We start from the raw sequence: 24,866 nt of genomic DNA, 5'->3' as shown, positions 1-24,866 counted from the left end.
TACGGTCAATCCCACTATTCGTTGGTAAAAGAGTAGTCCAAGAGCTGGCGGTGGGTGGTGATGACTAGCTGCCTTCCCTCCAGTCTTACACTGCTAAATTACGGACGGCTAGCGCAGATTGTCCTCCTGTAGCTTTGCGCGAAATTAAAAAACAAACAAACAGTTGTTTAGAAATTCAGCGGTTGAAGCTTAAACACAGACATTTTATTCCAAAAAATTCAAATTTGAAAATTTCGGAATTGTTGCCTCACACATAATTGCTCCGAGACAGTTTAAATTACAACAAACTTATTTTTCTTACATTCGATAAATGATCTAACGTTTATATCATCGCGATTTTAAAACCACAGGCACACCAGATTTGTTAAACTCTCATATAATTAAAAATAATAATAAATAAAATTAAAAAACGCGCTTAAATTGTTTTGAACCTTCTCAAAAGAACAAAAAAAGTCGGTTGTCAGTTTGGCGATTGGGCAGGTCTTCAAATCTCAATTCCTCTAGCTGGCCAATGACTGGACAGGTTAAGGAAGCGTTGCAGACAGAGGGAGGGAACACTGTAGTGCGCAATTTATCTTTGTCAAGTAATTATTCGAATACAACCTAAAGAACTGTGTATAAAGACAAACTGTAAATATCAAACACACAATAAGGTGCACAGAAACTGGAACAACTTAATATTTTTACTGCTTCTGACCGGGACAGAAAAAAAAAAAAAAGGCTAGAAATTGGGACGTCTGGTAACCCTATATACAAGTTTATTGGATAAGGGTAATCAACAAGGATACTGGTGCTAGGCGCGACATTAAACGCCACTTTTGTTTGGCGTCAATTTCGTGAAATAACAATTGAGATGGCAGTTGAACTCCAGCTCTCCATCCATTTGATTATCCACGATGTTTGGGAGTAGGGTGAGGGTACATCTGAGTTCCCCTATCAAGTCTCATCGAAATTTATTCAACTGGTCCTCACATTGTGTATCCTACATCCATTTCTTTTGCCATCTTACAACGGCAAACCCGTAGTGAACTATTATAAAACGGGACGTGTTTATTTGTTTTGAATTTCGCGCAAAACTATACGAGGGCTATCTGCACTAGCCGTCCCTAACTTAGCAGTGTAATACTAAAGGGAAAACAGCTAGCCCTCACTACCCACCGCCAACTCTTGGGCTACTCTTTTACCAACGAATAGCAAGATTGACCGTCCAATAATAAAGCCCCAATGGCCAGAAGGACTGCCATGTTTAGTGTGACCGGGATTCAAACCCGTGATCCTTAGATTATGAGTCGAGTGCCTAACCACCTGGCCATTCTGGGCCAAAACGGAACATATATTATACTGCGAACTTGCGTGTACGAAGTAGAATCACTATCAATACTTCTGACTTTATGTCAGTTTTTAATGGATATTTTCTGCAAATTAAAGGCGTAACAATAATCATATGATCAGTGATGTCATGTCGTCTACCAATGTGAAAAATAAAAGTAAAAATTCCTATAAATTCCTGAAATCTGTTCCTGAACGACAGTATGTTAAATAAAGCCAGTTCTATTCCTCATTCTTAGTCGTCAGAGAAACTAGCTTTAATACCAAAACCAAAAAGAGAAGAAATGGACAGCCTCTCACTTTCATGTTGGTCCGATTCCATTTCCCTTGTTTTCATGGCGGTGCCTTTATTCCTCAGCTCGTGAGTGGTGACGAGCATACGTATTGCACGTGCATCTCGTACAGCAGTCCATTGTGATTAGCTAGAAGGCAAGCAATGAGTAGATACAACGCTCACACGTTCCTTTGACTATCCCAAATCAATACGAGTTGGGCCTTTTCGATGAATCACTTCTCACTCTGTGTGTGCGTGTGTTTTAAAACCTCGTTTTTCTTTTCTAGAGGAAGAAATGAAATAAAGAAAAATATATGGGTTTTTCAACTTTTCTTTTTAGTTTGAATTTGAAAAGTCCTTTCGAAGTATCAACCGACTCACCATCAGTTTGACAATATTAAATATTCCCAGCTTCTGATTGGCTCACTCTGAAGTCTTATGATACTAAATTCCTGTTTCGATACCCACGTGGCGGGCACAGCACAGATAGCACATCATGTCGCTCCTCGTTTAAGACTGATGTTCCATTACTTGTGACGTAATGTTTTACATTCGTTAAATGTGTTTACTTTTTAATATCTTGGTGTTTAAGCACGTGCTTAGTACGTCCACGAGCTACATAGCCCAGTCACTGACCTTTGAGGGTTTAGGTGTGGCAGTTCCTAATTTAGAACGATCGACTAAACTGAAGGTAACATCCGCCGTCACAAGGTCCATATGTCAGACTTTGAACTAGATAATATGGTTGGCTGTCACTCTTATCACACCTCCATAATTGAAAGTGAGGGGCATGTTTGTCGGCATCGTCACTAGAGCTCTTAAACCTTTGGCATTCAACTAAACGCTTTTTATCATGTGCCGAGAGAATCTCTAAAGGTTTCACGTGGATTTCAGTTTGGCCCTCTGGTGACCGAATTTGGCGCACTGCAATATTGGATATGATACGTGAACACGCAAAAATGTGAGTAATCCAGTTTATCGTGTATATCTATACGATACTTTTTTACTATCGACTGCCTGAGTAAAAATTAGCGATTGTCGAATTAAGTGACACGTCACACCCGTTCTTTGTATGTGAGCCAAATCAAATGAGTCCTTGAAATGGCTTTTGTTAATTTGCTAATAGAACAATAAACATTCTTCTTTCATTTTCATTGAGGCCCCGGCATGGCCAGGTGGTTACGGCACTCGACTCGTAATCCGAGGGTCACGGGTTCGAATCCCTGTCACACCAAACATATTCGTCATTTCAGCCGCGGGGGCGTTATAATGTGACGGTCAATCCCACTATTCGTTGGTGAAAGAGTAGCCCAAGAGTTGGCGGTGGTTGGTGATGACTAGTTGCCTTCCCTCTAGTCTTTCGCTACTAAATTAGGGGAGACTTGTGTAGATAGCCCTCGTGCAGCTTTGCGCGAAATTCAAAACAAACCAATAAAACATCAGATATTCTCTACGTCATTAGATTGTATTATTTATATGTTCCAGTCTTAAATTGCGGTGGTAATAGGGACAGATAAAGATAGCTACGTACACAATCAACATCCAGACTTGTTTACCTGCTGTTTCTGTTGGTAACAAATGAGGTGTAAAGACATAGGATAAGATGAACCTAACAACGAAAATAATTGGTTTGTTTTGAATTTCGCGCAAAGCTATACGAGGGCTATTTGCGCTAGTCGTCCCTAATTTAGTAGTGAAAGACTAGAGGGAAAGGCAGTTGGTCATCACCGCCCACCGCTACTCTTTTACCAACGAATAGTGGGATTGACCGTCACATTATGACGCCCCCACGACTGTAAGGGCGAACATGTTTGGTGTGACGGGGATTCGAACCCGCAACCCTCAGATGACGAGTCGAACGCCTTAACCCACCTGGCCATGCCGAGCCATCTGATATTTAACAAAGCCGCGGACTATTCCAAGAGACTGAGTGTTTATACTGTAATAATAATATAAGGAATCTGTCGAATTGGTCATTAGAATAGAGTTGATTAGCAGAGGAAATAATAAATGTTGACAAAGATGAAAGATAATATTTAAACTGTTTTGATAACTTAAAGAAATATTTATATTACAGTGGCTGAAATGAAAGAAGATATGATTAAGGTCATTAATCAGCGCCATCTGTGCAATATCTCATTTTATAAAATTAAAAGTTTTTTTTATCAAATTTAATCGGAAATATATTTACTAACAACAAACGAGACAAGCTAAATAATGTTTAGTCTGGTGTGTGTGTTAAAGCTTTGGTTAGTGAGACTCATTGTATGTTTGACCTGAAAATTGTTATTTGTAAGTTTTGTTCATTTTTCCAGTTTCTTTGTGAATACGACGGAACAAAATCATAAACCTTACTCGATTGAACGAAGTAACAAATACGAGGACAAAAAGACTGTGACACATAAGTATTTAAAAAGAACCGAAACGTCGTGACTAATAAATAAACGAAATGTTCAGAGACTGTACTATTGGTAACAAACTTAAAGGGCCCAAGCATAAGTAATATCTAGTCCAAAGAACCGAAACGTCGTGACTGACCCGGTTTCTAGCAGTATAAGTACCCAGACACGCCGCTGTGCCACTAGGGGGCATGTATGTAAAGTATTTTTTATGTGTATGTAGTTAGATATAATTTTTATGTGTATATAGATAAATATGAATAGTATCTTTATTAGAGAAAATAATTCTAAAATGTACAATTAATTAACCAAAGACAGTAAAAAAAATGAATTTTGTGATTTAAAGTTTTTGCTGCGAATTGATATTTAGAGAAACAAACGATTGGACGAATCAAACCAATCTGAGAGCTTTTGAAAACGAGCGAATTTTATGAAGGGCATTGTTGGTTGCCATATTGTAAATCATCTCGCGTAGTTAAGGGTAGAACTCAATAATAAAAAATGTCCAGCATGGCCAGGTGGGTTAAGGCGTGCGACTCGTAATTCGAGGATCGCGGGTTAGCATCCCCGTCACACCAAACATACTCGCCCTCTCAGCCGTGGGAGCGTTATAATGTGACGGTCAATCCCACTATTCGTTGGTAAAAGAGTAGCCCAAGCGTTGGCGGTGGTTGGTGATGACTAGCTGCCTTTCCTCTAGTCTTACAGTCCAAAATTAGGGACGGCTAGCGCAGATGGCTCTCGTGCAGCTTTGCGCGAAATTCAAAACAAACAAACGATAATAAAAAAAATATAAAATCAACTAATGTGTAACTTTCTTCCACACTGCTTACGAATAACCTTATGGTGGATGGTGAGAAATATTAGTGGCAAACAAATTAAATAATTTGCAATTCTTTACTTCCCGTAGTCGACTTCGTATTTGATTTATTTATTATTGTTTAGAAGCCATGAAACGTTTCCCAATTAAAATGCCGAATCTATAAAAGAAAACGAATATTGAATTAGGTTCACATCGAGCAAATGGTGACGTAATATTGACATATAAATAAAGAGGAGTTGTGACATTTCAGAACATTCCCACATGAGAACAGTATTAGGCCTAACTTTACTGTAACCGTTTGGTTCTATGTATGACACATTTTGTATGTATGTTTCTGTTACTACGAGACAGTTCAAATGAACGTATTTCATGTAAGTACAGAAGAGTTATAAATATTTATTTGTTAATACATTTTACTGCATGTATTAATACGCGTAATTCTATTGAGGTTACGTGATACGCGCGTAAAATTATTTAGAACGACTGATTTTATACCAACACTTATACATATAGCGAAAACACTTTAGACCTAATATAATAAACCAAAGAAGAAGGTTATTACTTCTGTGGTGTTATTGGGTTTATGGATGAAAACACCACTTATAGAGAAGACATTGTGTGGAAGTTGGGTCTACGTTAGATTTGCTGTTGGGATTATATGTGTATTTGATGCGTGTAAATATACATAGTGATGTATATCTGTGTATGATGTGTATATATAGTGATGTATATCTGTGTATGATGTATATATAATCTATATCTGTGTATGATGTATATATATAATGTATATATCTGTATGATGTGTATATATAGTGATGTATATCTGTGTATGATGTGTATATATAGTGATATATATTTGTGTATGATGTGTATACATAGTGATGTATATCTGTGTATGATGTATATACATAGTGATGTATATATACGTAGTGATGCACATCTGTGTATAATGTATATATATAATGTATATATCTGTGTATGATGTGTATATAGAGTGATGTATATCTGTGTATGATGTGTATATATAGTGATGTATATCTGTGTATGATGTATATATATAGTGATGTATATCTGTGTATGATGTGTATATATAGTGATGTATATCTGTGTATGGTGTATATATATAGTGATGTATATCTGTGTATGATGTGTATATATAGTGATGTATATCTGTGTATGATGTGTATATATAGTGATGTATATCTGTGTATGATGTGTATATAGAGTGATATATATCTGTGTATGATGTATATATATAGTGATGTATATCTGTGTATGGTGTATATATATAGTGATGTATATCTGTGTATGATGTGTATATAGAGTGATATATATCTGTGTATGATGTATATCTGTGTATGGTGTATATATATAGTGATGTATATCTGTGTATGATGTATATATATATAGTGATATATATCTGTGTATGATGTATATATATAATGTATATCTGTGTATGATGTGTATATAGAGTGATATATATCTGTGTATGATGTATATCTGTGTATGGTGTATATATATAGTGATGTATATCTGTGTATGATGTATATATAGAGTGATGTATATTTGTGTATGATGTATATATATAGTGATGTATATCTGTGTATGATGTGTATATAGAGTGATATATATCCGTGCATGATGTATATCCGTGCATGGTGTATATATATATAGTGATATATATCTGTGTATGATGTATATATATAGTGATGTATATCTGTGTATGATGTATATATATAGTGATGTATATCTGTGTATGATGTGTATATATAGTGATATATATCTGTGTATGATGTATATATATAGTGATATATATCTGTGTATGATGTATATATATAGTGATGTATATCTGTGTATGATGTATATATATAGTGATGTATATCTGTGTATGATGTATATATATAGTGATATATATCTGTGTATGATGTGTATATAGAGTGATGTATATCTGTGTATGATGTATATATATAGTGATGTATATCTGTGTATGATGTATATATATAGTGATATATATCTGTGTATGATGTATATATATAATGATGTATATCTGTGTATGATGTATATATATAGTGATATATATCTGTGTATGATGTATATATATATAGTGATATATATTTGTGTATGATGTATATATATAGTGATGTATATCTGTGTATGATGTGTATATAGAGTGATATATATCTGTGTATGATGTATATCTGTGTATGGTGTATATATATAGTGATGTATATCTGTGTATGATGTATATATATATAGTGATATATATCTGTGTATGATGTGTATATATAGTGATGTATATCTGTGTATGATGTATATATATAGTGATGTATATCTGTGTATGATGTATATATATAGTGATGTATATCTGTGTATGATGTGTATATATAGTGATGTATATCTGTGTATGATGTGTATATAGAGTGATATATATCTGTGTATGATGTGTATATATAGTGATGTATATCTGTGTATGATGTATATATATAGTGATGTATATCTGTGTATGATGTGTATATATAGTGATGTATATCTGTGTATGATGTGTATATATAGAGTGATATATATCTGTGTATGATGTATATATATAGTGATGTATATCTGTGTATGATGTATATATATAGTGATGTATATCTGTGTATGATGTGTATATATAGTGATATATATCTGTGTATGATGTATATATATAGTGATGTATATCTGTGTATGATGTATATATATAGTGATGTATATCTGTGTATTATTTGTGCCTTGTGTATTTCTCCCCTTGAAAACCCTTATAAGATGCGAGTCTGTACAGTGTTAAACATTGATGAAATTAAAAGTGGTTTTATTTACTAGAACTAGAGATTTAAACTGAAACAGAATAATAAAGTACATATTTATAGTTCAAATATCACTACAACTGTTTTCATCAAATAAGAAAAACCTAAGCCTAAAAATCAGTTGCCTATTTTGTATATTAACAACAAGTTATTCTCTAACGTTGAAAAGAAACAATAGATGTTCATCATTTTACCAAACAGACTCAGGTTTTCATTCGTCAATATTACCGTGAAACTATTTCGAAATACATCGAATAGTTGCGAAGTCGAACAAAACACCCAGACACATTTCAAAAGAAAATAACCTAAAAATGTTTTATTTTTGAGAACACCGTACTGGAATTGTCGGATTTTGTAAAATATGTCGTTTTCATAATATAAACACGCAATTCTCGAAGTTATTCAGATCACACACAAACTCAGATACTTGAAAGTTCGTAAGAGAAACACAAATATGTTTCTGAAGTCCACACGTGACACCTGTTCTTTCTAATAGTGATATTAGTGTATTTCTACAATTCATTTAATACAGTTATTTATACATACTATTGAAAACATTACCCAATATGGTTTATAATACATTATAATACACATATCTATAATGAATTTCAAACAGTGACAAAATAGTGATTGTTATATATTTGTGTGTCTCTGTGTTCTCCGTCAGTTCTTTCACCTCTGATGGAAGTTACTACATGACGGAGATGTTAACATCTTTCATTGATTCTTCGAAACATTTTTTATTTTCCAGATTTCGATAACCGTGGTGGGCAGAGCACAGATAGCCCATTCTGCAGCTAGACTCGTAATCTGAGGGTCGCAGGTTCGAATCCCCGTCGCACCAAACATGCTCGCACTTTCAGCCGTAGGGGCTTTATAATGTGATGGTCAACTTCGCTATTCGTTGGTGAAAGAGTAGCCCAAAAGTTGGCGGTGGGTAATGATGACTAGCTGCCTTTCTTCTAATTTTATACTACTAAATTATGGACGGAGAACGCAGATAACCTTCGAGTAGCTTTGGTGAAATTCCAAAACGAATTATTTTTGTTAAGTGGCGACTTGCTATGATGTTCTGTCAGCAAGGTTTCTCTGAGCAGAATCTTATTCATTAAGCTGTTTTTACCATCTTTCAGACTTTTGATACTGGCTGACTGGCTGAGACCTGTTGCTACCCTTATCACAACGGGATCAGTGAAACGCTATTGAGAAATCGCTATCGATTGTCCACTTTACGAGAGTATAACAACTGGCTATCAGGAAACCTCAGTTGCATATGCTTCAGGTGCGCCCTCAGGCGGCGCACAGAAACATAAATATTGAACTGTTCACTGACAGTAGCTTTGTTTTTGAATTTCGCGTAAAACTACTCGAGGGTTATCTGCGCTAGCCATCACTAATTTAGCAGTGTAAGACTAGAAGGAAGGCAGCTAGTCATCACTAACCACCGCCAACGCTTGGGCTACTCTATTATCAACGAATAGTGGGAGTGATCGAACTTTATAACATCCTGAAGGCTGAACGTGTGAGAATGTTTGGTGTGACAGGGATTTGAACTCGTGGCTCTCAGATTGCACGGCGAGTGTCTTCTAACCACCTGGCCATGCCGGGCTTGAGAATAGCAGAATTTGCCTGTTTGTTTCAGAGAAAGGCCGTATGGGACTATCTCGAAATTAAAAAAAAAAAATGTTTAAATCTGCCATATTATGTAAGAGTTAAATAAATTTAGCGGATTAAAAAATACTTGTTAAGTATCCGAGATTGAAAAGATACTTAAAATAAAGAGATAAAAATTACTGGTTAAATATTGACGAATACCACAATTTGATTGAACGTTTATACCATCTGGAGCTTGCATCGTATTCTGTAAACCAAAATAAATACAATTTATTATACTTGTCACACAAGGTTAGTATTAGGCCTAGTATATTTGTATCTTTATTTAGTCTGTTAGAGATCTCCAATGATTAGAAGTTTATAATAATAATATTTTACTCACACTAACTCCAATTTATCAATCACCCCTACGCGTGTTTTCAGTCCGTAGCTTTTGAGGCCAACTGGATACGGTATTTAAGCCACGTTCATGATCTGCCAGCTTTAAAAAGACGTTTACACCAAAATAATGGTAGTAGTAAATATACTTGTGGCATTGTTTTGTTATATTTAATGTTATAATTGACTATTCTAATTTTATTCCAGCCAATAATACGGTAGAAAGCTTACTGTGTATTCTGAACATTATTATCTTATTAGCGTATAGTACGTCAATAATGAGGGGGCACGTGCTATCACCCTCATCTCTCAGGATAACCTCACATTTCGTAGCTAACTCAAGTGAATCAACAGAGACAGAAAACTGCAGTAGAAACAGTTGAGGTCGGTAAGTTCCTTTGTTAGCCAATCATAGGATTAATTCGTTACGTATTCATAAATAGTTACAGGCAAAAATCAGTAATTTCAACAACTTCTAATATATAAAAAAGCCGGTACATTTTGGTAACACTGTGTTCATAATGACTTTTATGTAATGTTGCTTAGCAACGAATGTATAACTTAATATTGTTGCTAGCCTGTGTTCTGACAGTATGAAATGAAATGTATGGACAACAAAAATGAAAAAAATATTTGTTGAGTTTTTTTAATTTGGGCTCCGATGATTAAAGATATTTGTTTTTATTAAAATTTTTGGTGGTATATCAGAAAATACCTTAATTCAGAAACAATTCAACCTTAAAATTGAGTTGAAATTTTTACTTTCATCTTAAAGTTTACGCACTTGTCTCTAGGCTAGGTGATCCTATAATACGTCTTTATTTCAGACGTCTAATATCAACACTCATTGCACATATAAGGTTTCAGGGCATTCTTTTCCCTCCATCATTAAAATCGTAATGGATAGATAATAATATAATTTTTTTTCTATTTGGATGAATGCATTTTTGGCTTTTATGACTCCTTTTATTTCGAAAAATCAAATATTGACTTTAATATAGGTTAGATATAAACTAAATATCTACTTCTGACATAACATTCAAGACTCTCGCCTAATTAGTCCTAAAATAATATATACTTTTTAAAATTCCCTAGTCGCGAAGAAAAAATTAGTTAAAGGTAATCATATTCACAGCTTTGAATATATTATTTATTTGTTTAAGATATGTGTGCAAAGATACTTCAGAGCTACCTGCACTAGCTGTCCGTAATTTAGAAGTCATAGACAAGATTTGTTTGTTTGTTTTGGAATTTCGCACAAAGCTACTCGAGGGCTATCTGTGCTAGCCGTCCCTAATTTAGCAGTGTAAGACTAGAGGGAAGGCAGCTAGTCATCACCACCCACCGCCAACTCTTGGGCTACTCTTTTACCAACGAATAGTGGGATTGACCGTCACATTATACACCCCCACGGCTGGGAGGGCGAGCATGTTTAGCGCGACGCGGGCGCGAATCCGCGACCCTCAGATTACGAGTCGCACGCCTTACGCGCTAGGCCATGCCGGGCCTCATAGACAAGAGGGAAAACAACTTGTCAAACAGCACCAGTCTCTAATCCTTGGCTGCTCGAATAGTGAAATTCGTGGGTCACTCCGATAACGCACCAACGACCACAAAATATGAAGCATGACTTTTTTCTCTCGGTGATTCATTGTTCGGCATGATAATCACTAGGTCAAGTACTGTCCATAAAGATGTAACGAAAAACTCCAAACGTACAATTATTAGATAACTTCTGTTCTTGGACTGAGTAAATTAAAAGCTACCTATAAGTAATATAAAACAACAAAATGGAAAAGAAAACTCAGACAATTTTCTGCACGAAAAGAAAGGGGGTTGACAAAATTTTTATGTAACTTTTTGAAGAATAAAATAATTTAGTTTTGGTTACAATTTGCTCAATAAAACTGATAACACTCCGACAGATGGCGCTCAGTTACTGAGTGTGAGGAATTAATTTCTCAAAACGTAATTATTGTGTGATATAAAACATAATTTATTTATAGATTATACTATATTTTTAGTTCACAATAATTATTTAGGATATTTAGCTAAATATAGGTTAATTTGTTATTAGATGGGATAAATTATTGATTTGTCACATTTATCTGTTTTTTCTAAAACGTTAAATTTATATTTTATCACAATAAGGATAAAAATACTAACAGTAAAGGGCCCGGCATGGCTAAGTGTTCGAATCCCGGTCGCACCAAACATGCTCGCCCTTTCAGCCGTGTGGGCGTTATAATGTGACAGTCAATTGGTAAAAAAGTAGCCCAAGAGTTGGCGGTGGGTGGTGATGACTAGCTGCCTTCCCTCCAGTCTTACACTGTTAAATTAGGGACGGCTAGCGCAGATAGCCCTCGAATAGCTTTGCGCGAAATTTAAAAAAAACAACAGTTAAACAAATGTATTTACAATGCATTATATTATTGACTTTTCATTGTCAATTAATATCCTAGTGACAAGTAGACGCATTAAACATGCATGAATACATACATATACATATATAACAACCTCGATGACAGCCGCTTATTCGTTATATCATGTAGCGACACTTTTTTAAAATTAAAATTTATACTAACCTTCAAGAGTATTTCACGGGACAACTTTATCAAGCGTAGTAATACATCTTAAATCATTGTTGTACGTCCCTTGCGAAAAATACCAGAGGGAATCTTTAATATCTGTGGAGTAATTTCATCTACGAGACCTTTCTTCTCCTTTTAATTAGTTATATATTTGCGTGTCAGCAATACCAAGAGTGGGGCACGAATACATCCGATTCGATTTTATTACTCGTCAGAATCTCTACCAGCTTCCCCTCAAACTGAAATTATTTCAGATAGGGCTAGAGTAAATGAATTTATGAGACCTTGGTTGTGGCCTTATACATAAACGAAAGGGTTTGACCTCCTGAGTCGAAAACTGTAAGTAAATCTCGGAGCGGTCAATAGATGACGGAGCTACGAGATAAAAGCAGAGCCATTCTATGAGCCGTTATGCCGCGGCTAAAAAATAGTGCTTTACAATTATATGTATGACATGTTTGAGCAGTTTAATTACAAAGCCCAAAATTCTAATTATGTACCTTAAATTAGAGCTAAATATATACAACTTTTCTTAATCACGTAACATCCCGAAGTTTCTTAATGTTATTTACTGTGCAATAAATATCAATTAGAAGCCCAATTTTTACGAAGAGTGATTCAGAAGTTTCTGTTAATTCATTGTTATATTTCGCTAATTTACAGATTCAAACACAACTTTCAGATTATTTGTGGATTTAACATTATCTAAGTTGACACGATTTGTTCTTGAAGACTTTATCTCAGATGGATACTTGTTAGAGAACAAATAACGAAGTTATTCTTGTAGCAAAATTAATGGTAAAATAAGACACTATTAAAGTAACATATTTCACCCTAATATCCATAAGTGTCCAGGTAAGGTGTTTGTTTCAATCCAATTTAAGTTTTACCTCCTCTTACAATCTTTTGTTCTTTAATTGAAACATAGACCCAAGGTTTGTTTTTGACCTACGATGACGTGATTATGAGGTAATAAAGTTATCCTGAGTACTTCTAACCTTTCAATCACACAAAAAGCACATGAACTCAACACGTACTTTCCTTTATCCCCCCCAAATGTAATTTCTTTTTGCACCAGAGGACCAAAACTGCCGAATAAAGATGTACTGGTAGCCTTAAGTTACTGATACTCATGTGACTGGTAGTTTTAAATATACTTATTTCCTCGGCGAAGATTCAATCACAGGACCTCTCATACAACAGGCGAGTAATATATCCACTTGTACCGGATTTTTTTTGTATTTTTTACTTGAAATAACGAGATATTTGACGATCCATCGTTTCGAAAATACTTTAAGTTTGGTTTACTTCTTAGTGTAAGATAGAACGTTTCTTTCCAAAAGAAACGCCTCAACACTATGTGGAAATATCTAATCAACCACGAAGGATGGTTGATAGCTCAACAAATCAGTGGTTGAGAGATTTGTTGCTTCATACTTCTAGTAACAGTTCTTTCAGTTTCGTAAATAGAATATTTAAACGTAAAGAGTTTGGTTTTGTTAAACTAAACGTGGCTGGATATTGTTTAGGGTTAGTTACCTGAGATTAACATAAAAGAAGGATCAGGTAACTAAAGAGAAACATCTTACGAATTCTAGGATTAATGTCCTCAGACCTTAATGTATCATTAAAGTAAATGTACAACCTCGGTTCTACTGATGGGTTTGAAGAATACGTAACAATGATTTACTAATATAATATACTTTACACTTATTTAAGCCCGGCATGCCCAAATGGTTAAGGCATTCGACTCGTAACCTGAGGGTCGCGGGTTCGAATCTCTGTCACATTAAATATGTTTGTTCTTTAAGCCGTGGGGGCGTTATATTGTCACTGTCAATCCCACTATTCGTTGGTAAAAGACTAGCCCAAGAGTTGGCGGAGGGTGGTGACGACTAGCTGCCTTCCCTTTAGTCTTACACTGCTTACTTTGCGCGAAATTCAAAACAAACCAAATCAAACCCTCTAGTTTAATGCTGCAAAATTAGGGACGGCTAGCGCAGGTAACACTCGTGTAGCTTTGCGCGAAGTTCAAAACAAAACGCAAACCATACCGATTAAGTCTTCTCGCCCAGTCTAAAGTCTAATCCATTCCCTCTAAAAAAAAAAAAAAAAAAAAAAATGCTTCTTGACACCCGTGGTGGACACAGCAAAGATAACTCATCGTATTATTTTTAGCTTTAGAACAAACAAACTGTTAAGTGTCCAATGTAAAAACTGATTTACTACCTTTACGATGTTTTTCCAGTAATAAAATAGATAAGCGACTTGTTAGGAATTGGAAAAATACGACTTAACAATAGTGGTAAACGCTAAGCCATAAGAAGTAATTTCAAAACTGTCATTTTATGTGATGTATATACGGAAAGAGACAGTTTTTTTGATGAGTCACATTCAATTGTGACAAATGAAGAAGTTTATATATAAATTCCAGATCCAGGCAATTAAATAACTTTCATCTTCATCTCGAAATTTAAAACACGTGTGATGGTGTGATGGCACCCTCTTTCCAGGATCTACAAGTGATGTGGCTAAACAGGGTTCAAATCCAAGAAAAAAAACATTAAGCCTACTAGTTATGATCATGACAGGCGACTGAATCTTGTCATTGGTGGAATTCGAGCGCGTCGGTGCCTCCCCATTTGGCTTGACTATAGCGTGTCCACGCGCCCCGCGGACATCGGGCTTCTCCGGTTGGTAGGAGATTATCACGTGACATCAATGTTACCGGCGCCGTACTGCTAGGCTCATAGTTTCAGAGTTCTCTCGCTTATTGCTAAGCCTAACCCTTCAGGGTAGCGGAAAACGCTTGATTGTACATTAGGTTTCAAAGTACCAACGAGTATCGAACATGGAGAACTGACCACGATACTCACTTTTAAGTGCTACAAAATCAGTTGGTCTCGTCTCCAGCGTGAACGTCCGAGAATAACATATTCGACACGTCGATCATAATAGAGTCGAGAAGAAAGTTTAGCGTAGGAGTTATAAGGTAAGTTGCACGTTCACCTGTACCGTGATGTGAATGTATATTACAGAAAAGAGAAATGATTTTCCAATAACCTATCAAGAAATACTTAATATTTTTCTCTGAAATTTATAAAAAAAATTTGCAAAGAAAAGAAAAAACCACAAAAAAAAACGAGAGAGCATTTCACTATGTGTTTTATGACGTATTGTATTCTGTATGAATAATACGTTCGTGATCATAATAAGTTTGAGAAATGCATGTAATACTTTAATTACATAGAAATAACCATAAATCATATAAAAATGTTCTTCGAATAGAACCAAGTGAAAAAAGACGTATTATGACTATCTTGATTTACGTTGGTTAAAAATCACACGCATAGTTTTTCTTTCTGTTGTCATTACATGACGTCATATATACAACCCGATTTCTTTGACTAATATTAATTAGCTATTAAATTACTGTATTTAATTGGATGTGTGTGTGTGTGAAGATATTATGAGTTACATATTTTTATGTATCAGAAATAGTGTCATAAATCAATAATGGGAAAAGTGAAACCAAAAATGAATAGAATGAATTGAAACATTAATTAGGTACACTATCTCTGCGGACTAAAAACTGGGTTTCGAAACCCGGATGGGCACAGCACAAACTGCCCACTGTGTCGCTGTGGGCTTAAATACAAACAAACTAATACATTTGCTATCTCAGACATTTCAGCCATATTATTCTCAGTCGTGTTACACGAATTTCAGATAACTTTATTGAAATCCAAATAACGCTAGAAATCTAATCTATCCATCTTAAATATGAATACAAAATATTCTATAGATATAGTTATATAGACATACAGTTATAAGTATTTTTTTTTAATTTATGAGTTTTTGTTTGTTTCTTTTTTAAGCGGAAAGTTACACAGCAGGCTGTGTGTTCTTTGCCTACCGTGGCTATCGAAACTCGATCTATATAATTACATAGATTATTATATGAAATCTATTTCTTCCTGTTATTAAGCACAACTGAGTATTGCAGCTCCGACCTCTATCAACCGTCATCAGTTTAACCGAAGCAGTTACCAAAGCTAGACGTGTCCATGTTTATTGCCACAGAAGGTTTTGGTTTTGTTACACGGTAGGTGATGTAGCCGATAGTGGACTCTCGATTGTTTGATATGTTTTGGATTTCGCGCAAAGCTACACTAGGGGCTATCTGCGCTAGTCGTCCTTAATTTAGCAGTGAAAGACTAGGAGGAAGGCACGTAGTCGTGACTACCCACCGCCAATTCTTAGACTACTCTTTTACCAACGAATGGTGGGACCATCACATTATAACGTTCCCACGGCTGAAAGGGCGAGCATGTTTGGTGTGACGGGGATTCGAACCTTCAACCCTAACCACCTCACCACGCTGGGCCTTCTTTATTTTAAAACTGGATAATTAGTTACAGATAGCTTGTAACATTTCATCTTGCTTACGATATGGAATTCATGCTACAAGGCTTAAGATTACGAAGACTGAAAATCGTTTGTGCCCCTCAGTGGGTTTCACGGTGGGGCACAGCTCAAATGGCCTATTTTGTAGCATTGTGCTTAACAACAAACAAGATGAAAAATGTGTTGTTGTTTTTTTTCTGTCAGTAAACTTCCAATGTAAATACCAAATAATTAATTACTCTTGCGAAACCTACTCGGAATTCGATTTTCGTTTTGTTTTTTGTGCTTTGTGTGTTATGTCCATCGCAGGGAATCACCCCGGATTTTAGGGTTACGAATTCTTAACGTTATCACTAATCCACCAGACGATCAGATATCAGTCGGAGATCAACCTTTAGGAGAGCTATATAAAATAATCATTATAAATTTATTTCTACAAAAGATGGAACACGCATCTCGGAAACTAATGTTCGATACGGTCAATATACTCTTTGTATTACCAGGACTGAGGCCAATTTACTAACATATTAAACCACGTTGCAACCTAATGATATACTAGAAGGTTGGTTTATGTTTTGTTTTTAGAGCAAAGCCACAATGGGCTATCTACTATTCGCATCGCTTGGAATCGAACCCCGGATGTTAGTGTTGCAAGTCCATAGACTTACCACTATCCCAACAGAAGACAAGCAGAATACCACCCAAACTAGACAATACAAGAAGCACTTTTACCAACCGCAGAATTATAAGAAATAATCTAATGTCTGTAGCTGGTAACGCGGTAGTTTAACCATTTGAATAATGTCCATCCACCAGAATACCAAAACATACAATTTTCAAAATAACAGGTGAATTACCCTAGTCGTATAATATCGTCATAACCAGGTGACTATATTTTTAGTACCAGTCATATAAACATTTTACCATTAGATAGATATATCTTTTACCATTGTCGTATAACCACGTTGCTATACCTTTTTCCTCCGGCCACCTAAGCATTTTACCATCAGACAGATATGTTTCTCATTACTAAACAGGTATATTTCTTACAGTTATTTAACTTTCACACTATAAGGAAAGTTAATTTTTACCCACAAGCAGGTAATATTATTATAAAAACGTTAATTCGACAGCCGTACCGGTAAAACTACGTAGCCGTCAAGACACTATCACTAGGGTTAATTGTTTCTAGGCCTTATTTCTGTAAAATAGCGTTTCCTCTCACTAGCACGAAATATTCATGTTATAAGCTGTAGTCTATTTTTCATTTCCAGGCGAGAAGTGCTTTTATTGTAAACCTGGCTTCCCTTTATTATTAGGCACAATAGTGACAACTTATCATGTAACTAAAATTTATATATATTTTTTCGTATAGTGTTTTTATGTGATTCCAAGCTGTCGTTGTTGGAAATAAATATTAGAAATTCTTCAAATCTAACACCTCCCCTTTGAATTTGTAACTTTTGTGTAATATATGCTCGGCAGGCTTCATGTTAATCTGCTTGGCGTGGCCTAATGGTTAGCACGTCCGGACTGTGAATCCGAGGGTTCATGGTTCGAGTTCCGTTGCTGCAAAAAAACAACAACAAAATAACTTACACTACATTTGGGTGGACAGTTGATGAGCCATGAGAATGGGGGTGAAGTCCCACTAATTCGGACAGTACCCCAAAAGTTTGCGGCGGGTGCTCTACCTGAGTTGTCTTCCCTCCTTATCGGCTCAAAACTAAGGACGGTTGTGTGCACAGTCCTTGTGTAGCCTTACTGGAAAATTCGAAGCAGTTCGTACGTAGTAATGTCCGGAGTTTGAATATTAACTCCGTTGCAGAGATATGCCGTGGGGTCTACGGCAAGCATCCCATCATACGCGCACGTTGTGTCCGTGAGAATCTACGGCATATACTAATAAAGCTATGTGACTACCGCACGTCTTCGGCGGGTAAACGTGGTTTCGTTTTGGAATACATAGCGCGGCTTTTTAGACATCCACTTCTGTTGGAAAAAGGAAAACAAAAAAACTTTCATTTGGGTTACCATAGAAACATTAGCGTAGTGAATATTCAATAAGTTCCCAAATACGTTTCGAATACTGGATGCCCGCACACTGTGCGTTGCGTGCACGTGTATCAAGATGAATATATTTCGTAAATGAAAGCACTAGGCCTAAGAATATCTCGTGAGCGATTATTGAATGTTGGTACCGAAAGACGTCATCACGAGAGAAAGAATTCTACCGTTAAAACCATTAACAATCTGTTATAACAACTATGAAAGTATGTATCAAAAGAAAAACCGAACCATTATAAGACAAATTACCTAAAAGAAAAGATGTTTCATAAAGTAAGGGTTAGGTTGTCAGTGTTCTCTTGTTTATATTTGATCAAATTCGAATTCACTTAGGTTCACGTCATTTTTACCTCAGTCGCGGAAAATGTGAAGGCTTATAATACTTAAAAAGAAACCAAACAAACTAGTTTCGATTCCAGTGGTTTTGTTCAAAGTTTATTTAATTGAAATATATTTCTTTGTTTGTTTTTAAGCGAAAAACTACATAACGTATTTTGTCCGTGTTCGCCCATCACGGACGTCGAAACCCGAATTTTAGTGTCATAAACCTCCAGACTTACTGAGACTCTGGGGGCACTAAAACAATTTACAATGTCACATGTGAACCGTCAGATGGCGTTGTAACAAAGGTCGTATTTATCTCTGGATGCTTTGGTGACGAATGTTTCACATGATGGCTGAGATTTATTTAGATAACCAAGGCCATCGTGAACACAGTCCAGACTTTCTCCAGGCAGGTGAATCTTCCAACAACAACGAAATAAGACAGATGGTCCCTAACATTTACATGACTTTTATTTTTCTTATATCAACCTATGAAGAATTTTTTTATTTGTTTGTTTTTTTGGAATTTCACTCAAAGCTACACGAGGGCTATCTGCGCTAGCCGTCGCTAATAGAGCAGTGTAAGACCAGAGGGAAGGCCGCTAGTCATCACCATCCATCGCCAACTCTTGGGCTACTCTTTTACCAACGAACAGTGGGATTGACCGTCACATTATAAAGCCTTCACGGGAAGCATTTGTCTTTCTATTTATTCATGATGCTGAGAACTCTTGCAGGGCGAAAAATACAGTTAACCACAAAATAAGAAGGTAGATGACCCGAAGGTTTTCTTATTTTGATTTTGGACGATAGAGATTGTAGAAACAATACATTGGATAAAACATATTAACATGTTCACTGCCACGTAATAAGTTAAGAATGAATAAACTTAAACATTCAAGGTGTGCCAAGGAGCATTCACTTTGTCCAAAACTCGTATGCTACAAAAACAAAATTTGGCTTTGAAACATAACTGCATGTAAAAGTCATGCTGTGACCCATTGGTGGAGCAGCGGACTTGTTAAAAAAAAACACAACAAAATAAACAATAAAACTCTAACGAAAGGTGGACCCGTACAATGGTTAAAACTCCTTAATTAGAAACCATGAAAGTAGCGCATATATCAAACGTCTAATGAAAGGTGGACCCGTACAAGGGTTAATACTCCTTCATTAGAAGCCATGAAAGTAGCGCATATATCAAACGTCTAATGAAAGGTGGACCCGTACAAGGGTTAATACTCCTTCATAAGAAGCCATGAAAGTAACGCAAGGTGGACCCGTACAATGGTTAATACTCCTTAATTAGAAACCATGTAAATACCGCAAGGTGGTTCCGTACAAGGGTTAATACTCCTTCATTAGAAGCCATGAAAGTAGCGCAAGGTGGACCCGTACAAGGGTTAATACACCTTAATTAGAAACCATGAAAGTAGCGCATATATGAAACGTCTGACGAAAGGTGGACCCGTACAAGGGTTAATACTCCTTCATAAGAAGCCATGAAAGTAGCGCAAGATGGACCCGTACAATGGTTAATACTCCTTAATTAGAAACCATGTAAATACCGCAAGGTGGTTCCGTACAAGGGTTAATACTCCTTCATTAGAAGCCATGAAAGTAGCGCAAGGTGGACCCGTACAAGGGTTAATACACCTTAATTAGAAACCATGAAAGTAGCGCATATATCAAACGTCTAATGAAAGGTGGACCCGTACAAGGGTTAATACTCCTTCATAAGAAGCCATGAAAGTAGCGCAAGATGGACCCGTACAATGGTTAATACTCCTTAATTAGAAACCATGTAAATACCGCAAGGTGGTTCCGTACAAGGGTTAATACTCCTTCATTAGAAGCCATGAAAGTAGCGCAAGGTGGACCCGTACAAGGGTTAATACTCCTTAATTAGAAATCATGTAAATAGCGCAAGGTGGACCCGTATAAGGGTTAATACCCCTTAATTAGAAACCATGAAAGTAGCGCAAGTGGACTTGTACAAGGGTTAATACCCCTTAATTAGAAACCATGAAAGTAGCGCAAGTGGACTTGTACAAGGGTTAATACACCTTAATTAGAAACCATGAAAGTAGCGCATATATCAAACGTCTAATGAAAGGTGGACTCGTACAAGGGTTAATACTCCTTCATAAGAAGCCATGAAAGTAGCGCAAGGTGGACCCGTACAATGGTTAATACTCCTTAATTAGAAACCATGTAAATACCGCAAGGTGGTCCCGTACAAGGGTTAATACTCCTTCATTAGAAGCCGTGAAAGAAGCGCAAGGTGGACCCGTACAAGGGTTAATACATCTTAATTAGAAACCATGAAAGTAGCGCATATATGAAACGTCTGACGAAAGGTGGACCCGTACAATGGTTAATACTCCTTAATTAGAAACCATGTAAATAGCGCAAGGTGGACCCGTACAAGGGTTAATACTCCTTAATTAGAAATCATGTAAATAGCGCAAGGTGGACCCGTATAAGGGTTAATACCCCTTAATTAGAAACCATGAAAGTAGCGCATATATCAAACGTCTATCAGTTTCAAAATATCTCTATCTATTTGCATGTCTTGTTGCTAATCGCAAAACTACACAACTGGCTGGCTACTAACATTGTTCACACTACGGGTATCGAAACCCGATTTTTCGGGTTTTTCTGTTGCTTTTGTTCACTTGCATGATTTGCCATAAAATGTAAATTATTTCCAGTTAGTAACCGTTTACGTGTGGATTATCAGCGGCTAAACAAACGTCCTTGAATTAATACAGTTATGAATTTTCATTAAAATTAAAAAAACCCAACAAAAATCAGTGTATTGTGATATTATTTCGAACAGATAATATCTTAGATAAAATTAATAGTAATTACAGTCCACTGGTTCTCACAATAATAGTCAATGTTCGTGAGACTGATGAATCTAGACCATTACTGATGAGCTCTGGCATCGCACGAAAGGCTTCGTCGCCACTAGCTACAGTAGGTGTAGTGTTAAGCAGGTTTAAACTTTTATGGCTCTCACGTGTGTGTATTTTTTTCTCATAACCAAGCCACATCAGGCTATCTGCTGAGTCCACCGAGGGAAATCGAACCCCTGATTTTAGCGTTGTAAATTCGTGGTCTTACCACTGTAATAGCGGGGAACATGGCTCCCATACCCAGTTGCTTCAGTTTTGGAGATTTAATCGGTTTTACACATTTAGAGACAACAGTAACCTTACTGCTACAATATAATATGCTTTATTATAAGGCAGTAAAATTTACTTTTTACCTTTCTGAATCAATATTTTCTTGTTGAATATTAGATTAACCCATTAAAATCGTATTACATACTTATAAAACATTTACATAAACAGTTGTTTATATGTATACCGAAACGTTGTTCTATTGTTTGGACGTTCGATGCATGGAATATTTTAATCCAAATGGCACGATATCTGTACGTGGGCTAAACTGCCAGGCCAGAGCCTTACATGGACAGTCATATTTAATCTTTAGCTGATAGCAACTAAAAGAACGTTAGCGGAATCCGCTGCTTAAAGTGCTTTGTGCTGCTTGCTTGCCATTTTCATTACGCTTCCACAGCTGAAAGTGCTGAGCTCGATACCACGTCTCGAACCTCGGGTTCTGTGCTAAGCAACTCGACAAACAAAATAATTTGCAATTTCCAGCCCCGTATTAAAGTTACTTAACTTTGTTTTTAAATTGTAGAATGTGAGTAATATACATCTCCAGTATTATCCTGACAAAAAGTGTATCTCTTATAGGTATGTTGTCCTCCATGGGCTTAACCGTACGTCTGAAGGCTTATAAATCTGAAAACCTGGTTTCGATACCTGCGATGACCACAGTAAATATAGCCTACTGTGTAGTTTTGTGCTTAAGACAAGTTTGTTTGTTTGTAATTAAACACAAAGCTACACAATGGGCTATCTGTACTCTGCCTGCCACTGGTATCGAAACCCGGTTTCTAGTGTGGTAAGACCTCAGAAATACCACTGTGCTACTGGCGTATTTTACTTTAATTGAAGTAACAGTTACCTGTTGTTGAGGTTTAGTTAACCAGCTATTGAATCCAATTTTGGTCTTGTATTAACCGTAAATTCTGTGTCACAGTATGTAGTAACTAGCTAATAGCTTGTAACTATAACGATCCTTATATCGGCTAAATTGGAATCTTAACATAAAATTTTTAGCAACAACATGAAATTTTAAATTCCAATGTTATCTTTTTAATATTTGAGAGTTTTTTTTTAATATACAACTTCTGACTATTTACATAAAATATTTAAAATAAATCTAACAACAAGCGAACAACATGGTTCAATTTATCTCTTTCTTCGGTATAGTTAATATTTTTTTCGTGAAGTACAGCGTTCCGTGATAGTTATAATAGTCCTTGTAGTTGTATACAATATTAGTTTTACGAATTATTCAAACTTTGAGAAGGACTAAAGTCTGTAACATTTAAAAAATCCACATCAAATAGTGCTCAGCTTCTGAGCATCTAATATGTGTCCATAGGAGAGTTATTAAAGCTTTATTTATAGGAATTACGTGGCCAATAGCAGACAACAAATGACAACTGTAACTTCAGTTAAAACAGTAATGCCTCTTGGTGAATGAACAGAAAGTTTGAGGGTTCATACTGCTAAAACTCGGGTTTTGATACCCGCTGTGGACACAATATAGACTGCCAATTGTGTAATTTTGTGCTTAGCTACGAATAAACAAACAAACAAACAAACAAAAAAAAAAAAGAACAGGAAAACAATGAATGTAATGAGTTAATTTACTTGTTAGGTGTGAAGCTGGGTATGGCGTAATGATTACAGTTTCCAACCTTGAATCTGAGTGTTTAAGGAGTCACGACCCGTTACCGTAAAAACTCGCGTCTCACTTTGGGACTGCGCATGCGCAGAAGAATAATAGTTAAACCCACTATTCAAATTAAGTAACTTAAGAGGTAGTGGTTGGTACTGTTGAATAGGTGTGACTTAAGAGGTAATTGTTGGTACTTTTGAATAGGTGTGACTTAAAAGGTAGTGGTTGGTACTGCTGAATAGGTGTGACTTAAGAGGTAATGGTTGGTGCTGCTGAATAGGTGTGACTTAAGAGGCAGTGGCTGGTGCTGCTGAATAGGTGTGACTTAAGAGGTAGTGGTTGGTGCTGCTGAACAGGTGTGACTTAAGAGGTAGTGGTTGGTACTGCTTGAACAGGTGTGACTTAAGAGGTAATGGTTGGCACCGTTGAACAGGTGTGACTTAAGAGGCAGTGGCTGGCACCGCTGAACAGGTGTAACCCAAGAGGCAGTGGTTGGCACTGCTGAACAGGTGTGACCCAAGAGGCAGTGGCTGGCACCCTTGAACAGGTGTGACCCAAAGAGGCAGTGGCTGGCACCGCTGAACAGGTGTGACTTAAGAGGTAGTGGCTGGCACCGCTGAACAGGTGTGACTTAAGAGGCAGTGGCTGGCACCGCTGAACAGGTGTGACCCAAGAGGCAGTGGTTGGCACCGCTGAACAGGTGTGACCCCAAGAGGCAGTGGTTGGCACCGCTGAACAGGTGTGACCTAAGAGGCAGTGGCTGGCACCGCTGAACAGGTGTGACCTAAGAGGCAGTGGCTGGCACCGGTGAACAGGTGTGACCTTAAGAGGCAGTGGCTGGCACCGCTGAACAGGCGTGACCTAAGAGGTAGTGGCTGGCACCGCTGAACAGGTGTGACCTAAGAGGCAATGGCTGGCACCTTTGAACAGGTGTGACTTAAGAGGCAGTGGCTGGTACCGCTGAACAGGTGTGACTTAAGAGGCAGTGGTTGGTACCGTTGAAATAGGTGT

At 36.7% G+C, this 24,866-nt stretch overlaps 1 protein-coding gene across 2 annotated transcripts in view; it reads left to right on the top strand.

The window, feature by feature from the left end:
• Positions 1-14,908: 14,908 nt before the first annotated feature.
• LOC143247662 (LIM/homeobox protein Lhx9-like) overlaps positions 14,909-24,866 on the top strand; it is a 99,413-nt gene continuing 89,455 nt past the window's right edge. The window contains exons 1-2 of one of the 2 annotated variants that reach the window (XM_076496045.1): positions 14,909-15,222; positions 16,219-16,335. The gene's annotated coding sequence lies outside the window, so the exon portion shown is untranslated. The remainder of the gene's footprint in view (positions 15,223-16,218; positions 16,336-24,866) is intronic. The other variant, XM_076496044.1, reaches the window with a different exon arrangement.

Source organism: Tachypleus tridentatus, chromosome 3 (genome assembly GCF_004210375.1).
Source record: "Tachypleus tridentatus isolate NWPU-2018 chromosome 3, ASM421037v1, whole genome shotgun sequence".
In the NCBI taxonomy this organism is placed as follows: domain Eukaryota; kingdom Metazoa; phylum Arthropoda; class Merostomata; order Xiphosura; family Limulidae; genus Tachypleus; species Tachypleus tridentatus.
Note: the sequence above shows the minus strand (reverse complement) of the source record. Positions and strands in the feature narration are given on the sequence as shown.